We start from the raw sequence: 11,255 nt of genomic DNA on the forward strand, positions 1-11,255 counted from the left end.
ACTTGGGTGGATGTGGGAGGAGGGCGTTACAGAGTGGTATCGGATCATGGTTGACCCGTCGAACTGGATGGGCGGTGTGTGTTGGTCATGCATGCATGTTAGTTGCATGTGTGTCTTTTACGCTTGCATTCCATGTTCTTGTTGCATTTGTTGGATGATTGATTATGGTTGTAGTAAGGTTTCCATGTTGAATTTGATGTTGACTTTGTGGAATGCACTTGTCATGAGTATGTGACTGGTTGCATATGGATTATATGTTGCTTACATGTTGATTTTATGTCGTCTATTTACATCCTTGTATATTAGGCTACATTCTTGTAGGTTTGATTACATGTATCAGTCTTGTAGTTTGATTACAAGAATTGATAGCTTATGTTCGACTACATGTGTTTATGCGTAGGTGTAGTTGATTAGAAATTTCTTATGCATGTTGATGGTTTCATATGGCAATGTGTACAATGGAGTAATGGTTGATTGTCATGCATAAGGTCATAAGATGCCTTGTTGATATGGCCTTGCATTGATGATTGGACCCTAACTAGAGTGATGTTAATGTGTTGATACATTTATTTGTGTATGCCTATATGATGTTATGTTTATGTTGTACATGTATCACACTGATTTGGTGATCTTGCAAACAAGGTATCCTCCCTGAGCTATACTAAGGTACGTTGATTTATTTTGATTTGGTTTATCTAACATATTATGCATTGTAGGAAAGAGATCAAATGGCTAGCAAGGTGGTAGACTACATAGAATATCCCTATGAATCAGATGGGCAACGTGGTGTGGGGCACTCTTCTGATTTGGCAGACACATTGAGAAGCTTGAAGGAAGAGATAAGGAGTTGTAAGGCAGATAATGATTGGATCATACAGGCACAAGAGAAACAAGTAGAGGTTAATGCTATACTTCTTCAAAGTTTGTCAGACTTGCAGTGACAAGGGCCACTTCAGATCAGCCATGGACATGAGGATAAAACTAATGGGGCATATGGCAGTAGGTCTTTTGGTAGACACAGGTCGGATAGATCTGATACGGTGAGATATGGCAGGTTGTTGGATACTCCGGATAAGAGAGGCGATGGATATAGGTACTATTCTAGTTCTGGTTCTGATAGACATCATGATCGTCATCGCTATCATCCTTACAGGAGGAATGATAGGGGATATTTACTAGATGAGTTTAAGAAAGCAAAGACACCTAATTTTGATGGAGGTATGAAGAAGCCGGAAGATGCAGAGGCTTGGATACTTGGGATGAAAAAATTCTTTGAGTTGCATAATTACACAGATAACATGAAGGCCAAAGTAGTGATCTTCAACTTGAAAGGTAAAGCAAACATTTAGTGGGAAGATGTTAAGCGGGTTAGAGACATCATGAAGGATTATTTGAGTTGGCATGAGTTCAAGAGCATTTTCAGGAAGTACTTGTCAGAAAGGTACTACAACAGTAAGGCCAAGGAATTCTATGAGCTAAAAATGGGATCAATGACAGATGGAGAGTACAAGACCAAGTTTCTGGAGCTATTGAGGTATGCACCGTATCTTACTGATGAGAAGGCTAAAGTTCAGAGATTTGTCAGTAGTTTTCCATTAGCATTTAGAGATTGGTTGAGTATGATGAGCCTTGGTCACTTGAGGAATTTATTGGGAAATTGAAGCATTGTTATAAACAATCAAAGCATAAGAATGAATCTCAACAAGGATGGAAAGGAAAAGACAAAGGTAAAGATAAATGGTAGCCTAAGAGGACAAGGCCTCAACGTGTAGATGAGAAAGAGAATGTGGCACCACAAAAGAGATTTAATGTAACTATACAGGGACATGAGTTGCAACAAAAACATAGAGGTGTTGGTACTAGTCGATTGGAGTGTTGGACATGCGGTAAGGAACACCTTAAGAGAGATTTTCCATAGAATCGGGGTGGTGTTGATGCGCCGAAATTTGTTGCACCAACATGGGGGAAAACCACCCGGTCCAGACCTTAAACAACTCCTTTTTCTGTTTGGGGTAGTGGCTCCAACTGGATATAATGGGACTAGTTTCCCAATGAGAGGTGATAAAATGGATAAGAAATGCTTATAATGGGAGAGAAAAGATGGATTTGGAATGGTTTATGACGAAAAGATAAAACATATGAAAATAATCTACTTATTTTTTTTGACAAATTCGGTTGCTATTATAAATCTGAAAAAAAAAGAGGGAGACTGAGCTCCTGAAATACATGTTGAGGTGCCAAGAAGAGCTAGGGAAGAAGGAGTTACAGCTTAAACAAAATTCCTCCTTAATCCTGCCTTTTGGGCTTCTAAAAACCAAAGACCAAAGGTAAATCCTAACAAACTGCAGTAGTAAATAACAACGTTTACAAAGCATATCAATCTATATTACTGTGGCTGATGTGTCGAGCAGTGGACTCTTTAGGTTTGTCGTCGGCGTCGACTTGCTTCAAGCTTGACGAACTTGTTGGAGCTGTGTTTTTCTTTTTTTCTGTTCCGTTTTTTTTGTTGTTCCTTTTCTGTTGTATTTTCTGCTGTTCCGTTTTTTTTGCTGTTCCTTTTTTGTTGTTCCTTTGGGAAAAACGAACAGCAGAAACCAAAGGTATATTGGATGAGCTGAGATGTTGTTCGGATCCAGGAGGTCTCTTAATTATGGTATATGCTGAAATGATTCCACGCCATTGCAGATAAGGCAGCCCAGTGATCTGGCACCAGCTTTGTTGGCTTGACTGTCAGCAATTTTATTGAGCGATCACAAAACATGATAGTAGCACACATCTTTCATGGTGTGTCTTGAAATTTGGCACCATCTAATAATCTGCTGAAGGAGAGCATTGAGAAGATCCTTGTTTTGAACCATTGCACTGATGACTATCGCCAAGTCTCCCAATATCGTGACTGTGTCTATACCAAGCTTCCTAAGTTGGATAAGACCATGGTAAAGGGCCAGGGCTTCTGCTATGTTATTAGAAGTGTGGCCAAGACCCCACTCGTAGAGTATGTTATCCCCATTAGCATTAAAAATCATTCCTCCCACCCCTGCTGCCTCAGGATTCGACTTTGAGGCCCCATCGAAACAGAGATAATGCCTATTGTTGTTTTTAAGCCAACCTGCAAATTCTTCCTTTTTTAGCTTGATCTTCCAGTTAGGGGAAACATTGTTGTTTCTGTTGCTAGCAATGTTGCCCTTCTGATTGCTGGTGTTTTGGTCTAACAGGTGTCCAATGAAAATGCGTTCTTCTATGCTGAGTTCACTGACATTTATACTTCTCGGATTCTTAACTCAGATGATCTCAAGGGCGAGACTCCTTGCCTTGGTGCAAAGGCTTCTAACAGTCGAGTCCTTATCCTTAAAAACCTTCTGATTTCGTGCCAACCAAATATTCCATAGCATATTGTGGGGAAGAATGTCCCAGACTCTCTTCATTGTGTTATTTTTCCTGTGCTGCCAGGGGTAGTTTTTTTTCCATTTGTAAAGAATTTCTCCTATGGTGTTTTGGGTGTTCCATGGGATTTGATTGTTATGAGACAAGTTCCTCCAGCAGTTGATGGCAAAAGGGCATTCAATAAAGAGATGATGCATTGATTCTTCAGTAGCTAAGCAGTTAGGACAACGAGAGGGGCCATTAATTCCCCTCTTTTGCAAATTTTTGGTCGTGAGGACTTTCCCTTTGAGGAGGGTCTAGAGAAAAAACTTGATTTTTGGAATTGCCTCGGATTTCCAAACCACCTTCCAGTGGTGCCAACTTGGCATGGGGTAGCTGATGTTGCAAATATAATGGTGAGGAGCTTGGATGGTGTAAGAGGATCCGGATGGATCCCAACGAAACCCATCAAGATTGTTCTTTTTGACAGGGGCTATACTATGCAAATGGGATTGAAGGACAGAAAGACTTGCGTTAAGACTATTGGGTATGACTGGGAAGGCCCAACCTGACCAAAGAAGGGTGTGAGGATCCCATTGGGAGATCTGGTCCAGGTAATGAATGCCTGTTCTTTCAAAAAAGGAAAGGATAGGGTGGACTCCCCATGTCTGTTTATTGGCTGCCGACCCATGATTCTATCTGATCCAATATTGATGCTTGCACCTCCCTTGGGGATTTTTGAAGTATTTTGAGCGATTAGTGGAATTTCTCTCTTGCATAATCGCCAAATTTTGGAGGATTCTCTATTGGGAATATCTCGATCAAGAAGCTGCTGTCCAGGAAAATTGAGGTATTTAATTTCCAGAACTTTTTTCCACCATGTTGGGAGTCCAGTAATAAGTCTCCAGACAATTTTGCCTCCAAAGGCTAAATTGAGAAATTTAGGAGATCTAATTCCAAGACCTCCTCGGTCTTGGGGTTGGATCACTTACTTCCAATTAATCAAGTTGAATTTCTTTTTATCATTCCCCCCCCTGCCATAGGAATTGGTGAAGGACAATTTCCATTTTATTGTGGAAGGAGGCCGGAGCTTGAAGAAGAGAAAAATGATATAGGGGGAGAGAAGATATACCTGACTTAAGAAGAGTGAGGCGACCCGCTGGGTTGAGCCAAATAGATCCCCACTGCTGCACTTTTCTTTTCATTTTGTCCACTACTGTGTCCCAGACTTCTGCTCTCAAAGGTCCAGCACTTATAGGCATGCCCAAGTAAGAGAAGTGAGTCCAATCATACTTGCATGTGACTCCAAAGATGTTGGCGATATTGTGAAGCACCTGTACTGTTATGTTCTAGCCATATATGCGGCTTTTCAAATTATTTACCATTCCGCTAGAGTAGCTCATGTATTTGTCAAGGAGAGATTTGAAGCGCTTGGATATTGTGGTGGAGGCCCCTCCAATCAGCATGGTGTCATCGGTAAATTGTGAATGATTTATGTTCTTGACCCCGTCCCCAAATTTTATTCCTGTGATTAAGCCAACTCTCCGGCTGAAGTCCAATGCTCTGCTGAAGGATTCAACCATTAGAATGAAGAGATAAGGTGAGAGGGGGAAACCTTGTCGAAGGCCTCTAGAGGATTGGAAAGCTTCTCCAAGTCTACCATTTACAAGAGGGGAGATCCATGGCCCCGAAATGCAGGCTCGAATGAGGTTGAGAAAGCGGTCATCAAATCCCATCTTCTTCAAAGCTGCCAAGAGGAAGGAGTGTCTCACTCTGTCAAATGCATTGGCTAGATCAAGCTTGAGGATAAACCCTTTCTCATTTCTGGTTTGACTCGAATGGATGGCTTCTTGCACAAGTAAAATGGAATCAGTTATTTGCCTGTTGGCTAAGAATCCCCCTTGATTTTCGGAAATGAGAGAAGGGAGCAAAGGCTTTAGGTGGGTAGCAATGATTTTTGTCAATATTTTATAGGAGGAGTTATAGAGTGATATGGGCCTGAAATGTGCAAAGGAAGATGGCTTGTTTTCTTTGGGGATAAGTGCTAAATGAGTAGCATTGGTATATCCTCCTATTTTGCCTTTTCATTGGATCCAATTGAGCATTTTTGTCAAGTCCTTTTTAATAATTCCCCAGAATGCTCGATAAAAGTGGATGGGAAAGCCATCTGGACCAAGGGCTTTATCAGGTTGAAGAGTCCAGATTGATCTCCTGATTTCCTCCTCATCTATCTCCTTGCTTAAAATGTCATTCATTTCCTTGCTTATCCCTATTGGGAGATGCTGCAATAAATCTGTATAATCCTCTACTTTGTTTCAGTTAGCAAGTCCCGATAGTGATCTGTAGCAGCTCTTCGAATGGATTCCTGAGTGCTTTGTCTATCACCTTCTGCATCTAGGATGGAGCTAACATTATTCCTTATCTTTCTGGCTGTCGTTTGCTTGTGAAAAAAAGCTGAGTTCTTGTCACCCCCTTGTAACCATAATTGTCTCGACTTGAGCCTCCATTTTGTTTCCTCTTCTCTGTTAACTCTGTATAGCTGTAGGTAGAGTTCATTTTCATGCTGTTTGTTCTCTTGGGAAAGGCCATTGTCCTCTATTGCTCTTTGGATGCTCTCCAGATTGTTCTTAATTTCTTTTTTTACCTTCTCTGGTTCTTGATACTTTGTTTTAGCCCATTCTTTAATGGCTTGTTTTGTTTTTCGTAGTTTTGTTTCCCAAATGAAACCGGGAGAGCCTTCCACGTGTTGGACCCAAGAGCTGTATACAATTCCTGCAACTGCTAGTATATCATTCCAGGGAGAACTGTATCTGAATGGGATGGGCCCAAGTGGCCTATGATTTTCCAACGTTAGAGTTATTGGGAAGTGGTCGGAGGCAGAACACGTTAGAATGTTAGCATATCCGACGGAGAAAGCAGAGAGAAGTGTAACATTGATGAGAATTCTGTCCAATTGCTCCATGATGTTACCAGCACCCATCCTGCAGTTGTTCCAGGTGTATCTACGGTTTTTTGGAGGGGCATCCATAAGATCATGCTCTTGCATGATATTTTCCAACTGTATTCTATATGGATCAGGTGTAAAACTACCTCCCCTTTTCTCATTCGCGTGGAGGATTAAATTAAAGTCACCTCCTAGAATAATGTTAGTGTTCTCTTTTGTATCTAGACTGTCTTTTAGATCATGCCAACAACTATCCTTATCTCTGTAGTGATTCGACACATAGATGTTGTAGATGATAATGACTTGCTGATCTGTTTTATTTTCCAGAGTTGTTTTGATCCAGTGTTGATTTATTGTTTCCGAAATACAGTTCCATATACCTTGATTCCAAATTGTTACTATTCCTCCTGAGGCTCCTCTTGCCTCACTAATGCTTCCCCTATACTGTCTCTGCTGCTCAATGACTTTACTCATTTCCTTGTGGTTTTGTTTTGTTTCTTGTAACATAATAATTCCTCGCTTCTCATAAATGATAAGATCCCTTAGGGCTGCTACCTTGGAGGGGTGCCCTAGTCCCCTGCTGTTCCATGAGAGGATTTTAATCATTTAAGGTGAGAGGTGCGAGGAGTTGCTCTCCCTCCCTTGTCTTTGTTTGTTATGTCTTTGTCTATTGGTCCTTGAATATATGATTCAATGGGGTTCTGGAGCCCCAATGCTATGTCTTTTTGCGCATTTTCATCCTTGTGTCGTTTGGCAGACTTTCTTCCAGGCTTCTTTTGATTGTCTAGAATGGATCCATGCTCCTTGGAATTGCTTCTGGTGATTCTGAGAGGGGGAGGATCAGATGGGAGGGAAGAGGAGATGACCTGGGGAAGGGGAGAAGAGGTAGTATTAGATTGAATCAAGGGAGGAGATTCCTCGGGAAGAGAGAGGATGTGAAAGGGATTGGAAGAGGGAGAAGAGGTAAGGGGACCCGGCTGGCGATTAGAAGATAGGGGAGGTTGTGGGGAAGAAGGGGGAGGAAATGAAGGCGGGGGAGAAGAGGGAGGGGAAAATGGGGGAGGTCGAGAGGAAGGACCTGCTTCATGGGATGGTTTAGGATTAGGGGCTGTCTTTTTCTTTTTAACGGTTTCCAATATCTAACCTTTTCTTTTGTACTACTTCTTCTTTTGCACCCATATATGGATAAATATATCTTAATGGTACATATCCATATATGGTAAATGTAGGATGAAGGACCTCGTACCATAAAATAGCGAAGCTGATCACATCACCTTCTTCCTGCTCCTGGAAAAATAGACGCAATGCAGACAGACTTAATTCTGAACGTACCTGCGGATTCATTGCTCTTCTTGTGGATTTTTTTCTACATTAGAAATTTTAGTGCAACGATTAGCAAAGTGACCGTACTCGTGACATACCTTGCACTTGAAGGGGATCTGTTCATAGTCAAGCTGCTGAATGTGCGTCCAGTCGTCAACCTTGAGCTTGATGGCTTCTGGTAGGCCTTTACCCAAATCAACTTCTACACAGATGCGGGCACAGGCATGCATGTTATCTTTCAGTTCACTCTAATCAATGTATTTCCCAACAGCATTCCCAACAGCACGCACAGATTCGTCTCCCCAACAATGCAAGGGGAGGTGAGGAAGCCGGACGCAAACAGGGACCGCATTAGGAATATCAAGCTCTGGGTCAAAATCTGGAGTCCATTTGTTTAAATATAAACCTCTGGAATCCATGAAATAAGGCCCATTATGGAAGATTAAATCCTTGTCTTCCTTTGTCTCAAAATGAAATGTAAAATATCCCTTTCCACAAAATCTGATAGAGATTTTCCCTTGTATTTTGTTTGCCCAATTCCTTTCCACCCACCTCTTGATTGTTTTTGGAGAGGGCCAAAGTCATGTAAATTGCCCAATAAGTCCTTTTTCTGCCAAGGCAAGAGCAACCATTCTGGGAAAAGTTGGAGGGAGAGAGACTTCCTGTAACCCATCAAGTTTTTCCACGAACTTTGATACTGAAGGGCGAGCTCGCTGAGGAGGCATGGACTTGATCAAGGCAGAGAAGGCGTGTTGGTGAGCTGCCTCCTCCAGCGAAGCCTCCGGAGGGGCCATCTCGAGTGGCCGAAGATCAATTCAGACCTAAAGTTTGCGGGCGGCGGCGGGAGCAGAGTGTGTGTTTGGATTCTAATCGAAAATAATCTACTTCTTACCCGGGTTATTTCTTAACAATTTGATTGTGATCTAGAATAATTTTCCTTAGTAGATGAGTAAGAAATTAATCATTTACTTTAGAATTGAAAAACGATTTAAATTAATTCTTTTAATTAAGAAATTAATTAAAAGAACTATGATAAGCATATATTGCAATCAAAATATTATTAACTATTTTTAATACATGCCATTTAAAATATTGCAGCACTTAAACATATTCAGAAATGAATTTATGCTAATGTTGTTTTACAGAAATGCATATAACACAAAACAGGGAGAAACTTCAAACAATAAAATAAAACAGAATCGCTTTAAAATACTGATAAAAATACACGTATCAAAAAACACTTACTTTTAAAAATTAGCAGTCTCGGCCTTTTCTGCTTTGCTCCAATGCTTTAAAGTAATATAGAAATGTAACAACTCTCAAGTATTTTTGCAAAAATAAAAGATGCCATGATTCGAATTTTTTTATTCAAACAAATACTGAAGAAGGAATGCAGAAGTGCAGATTCTTCCTTAGGATTTCTCTGTCAAATTCTGGACCATTAAATTGATCCATCATGTCTGCTTAAATAATAATACATCTGTTTTTAAATAGTGGATATGCACATAACACTGAAAAAATTGAATGAAGTTCTTTGAATCTGTGAAAAATAAAAAACAGTTTGCCATTTTCGGTTTATTATCTTTGATTTTCGATCACATTATCTTTGCTTTCTTCAGATTCTAAGGAACAAATCTACATTTTCCTCTGCATAGCTATCTGCTCCTCATTGTTGAACTCTGTTTGTACCTGGAAGGATAAGCCATGGATAAGTAAATCGTGAATTAAGACTAGTATTTTTCGGATAAAATAAAAATAAGAGGGAGCCTTTTAATGCAATAACCAAAATCTAAATCACAATCGCTTGAGAATCGGGGGCAGAACCCAGAATAATTGCAATTGATTTTAGACCGAGAGTTATACCAATCAAGACCAAATCACAATCGTTGTGAAACCGGGAGATATACCAGTTGGAATCACATCGCAGTGGAATGGGCCGAGGAGGAATATGGCACATGGCCCTTGAATCTTGCAGTTGTGATATCGCAATCACAAAAATGGAAAGGCGGATGGCTATCGGCTCTGAAAGATTTGCAATCTGCATGAAGATGTAATGGTGATGTGGCATATCCATGTGGAAAGGTGACGTGGATCTGACATGGAAAATGATGCCATTGGACTACGTGGCAGTGGAAAGGGTCCCGATGGGGATTCTATCGCAATCGACGGTGTGGAGGGGTGAAGCCTGTGGTTCTTGGGATTTTATGGGGGGGGGAGGTGGTTATTAAATGGAGTACATGACTTTGTCAGGTCTGGGCAATCACAATCGCAAAGGGGAAGAGGGCATCAATCATGGCCTTTGGAATTTGTGATAGTCACGGATGCGGGGATTTTATGAATTATGATTAATTTTCCCGTCGGGTTCGGGGTATCATATCGCAATCACAATAGATTCAAGGCCTTCAAGGACTTAAGTCATGGATGTTGCGATCTGTGGATGCGGGCTTTTATGAATTACGATTAACTCGACCGTCGGGTCCAGTTGATGAATCACAATCGCATTTCGCTAAGGCCGTAGGTATTACCATGGGGGGACAGGCCTATGTATTGTCGGACGCGGGTTTTTAACTTTTGGAAATAATTTCGATAACCAAGGTTTAATACTTGGGTTTTAATAAAAAAGCCTAAGTATTAAATTTTGTTTACGAGGTTTTATTAACAATTTTTGTGTGTTTTTATTTTTTCTTTTTTTAAAGGGTCCCTATTTTAATATAATAAATTTCATTGGAAATTTATAATATATTAAAAAGGGGGTTGTTGAACAATACAACAATTGGCGATTCACTAGAAGAACCAGTTATCTATGATAAATAATAACAAAATTCTCCAAAAATTCAGTAAAAATAATTTAGGAAGTGGAAACTACTTTTCGAAACATTTAGATAAATAAAGTTACTCTGACTATAAAAATTCATTAAATTGCAATTTGTTTAAAAACCTTTCGTGAATGGAAAATACCTATTTACTTGTATCAATCATTAATCAGTTATAGAGATAAAGTAGGGGGCCTTTTACAACTTAGCTTTTAATGTACTTGTTTGTCACAGGTAGAGCCACAGCTACCAACAAGCGTTCATAGCTTCGACATGGTTCCCTTTCAACCAACAATAATCCAATATCCCATCCATTTAATAGCGCAATAATTAGAGGTAAGTTTATTTTTCTTTTCTTTTCTTTTCTGTTTTAACTGATGCGTAAAAGCCATTGTCCTAGTTTGGTGACCAGATAGCGACAATGCCATTCACTGGTAATAATCAAACTGAACAAGCTGACTCGTGATGAGACCCCTTGCCTTATAATCGAAAGAATCATAAGCCATTACCCTGATTTGGTGTTCAGTATTGGTAATGTCAGTTTAATTGGTTCCCTATGATCATGGTAAGCAGGCTCATGATGAGACCTCTTATCTTTTAGATTTATTATATTTTAAAATTACACTCTAAAAATTCTCTTTTTAATGGATGGGGAGAATCATTGACTCGAGAGTTTTGGATGACAAATTTGAGTTCAAATTGCTTAATCATAAAATAGTCTTTACTTTTTAAAGATAACCTTTTTGACTGAAACTCGAGCAAGAGGATATAATTTTTTAAGGTTCTTTAAAGATTTCACAACTTAATGGAAA

This window comes from Pinus tabuliformis, chromosome 7, assembly GCF_031772625.1.
Source record: "Pinus tabuliformis cultivar Carrire ecotype Pingquan chromosome 7, CPIR1, whole genome shotgun sequence".
In the NCBI taxonomy this organism is placed as follows: Eukaryota; Viridiplantae; Streptophyta; class Pinopsida; order Pinales; family Pinaceae; genus Pinus; species Pinus tabuliformis.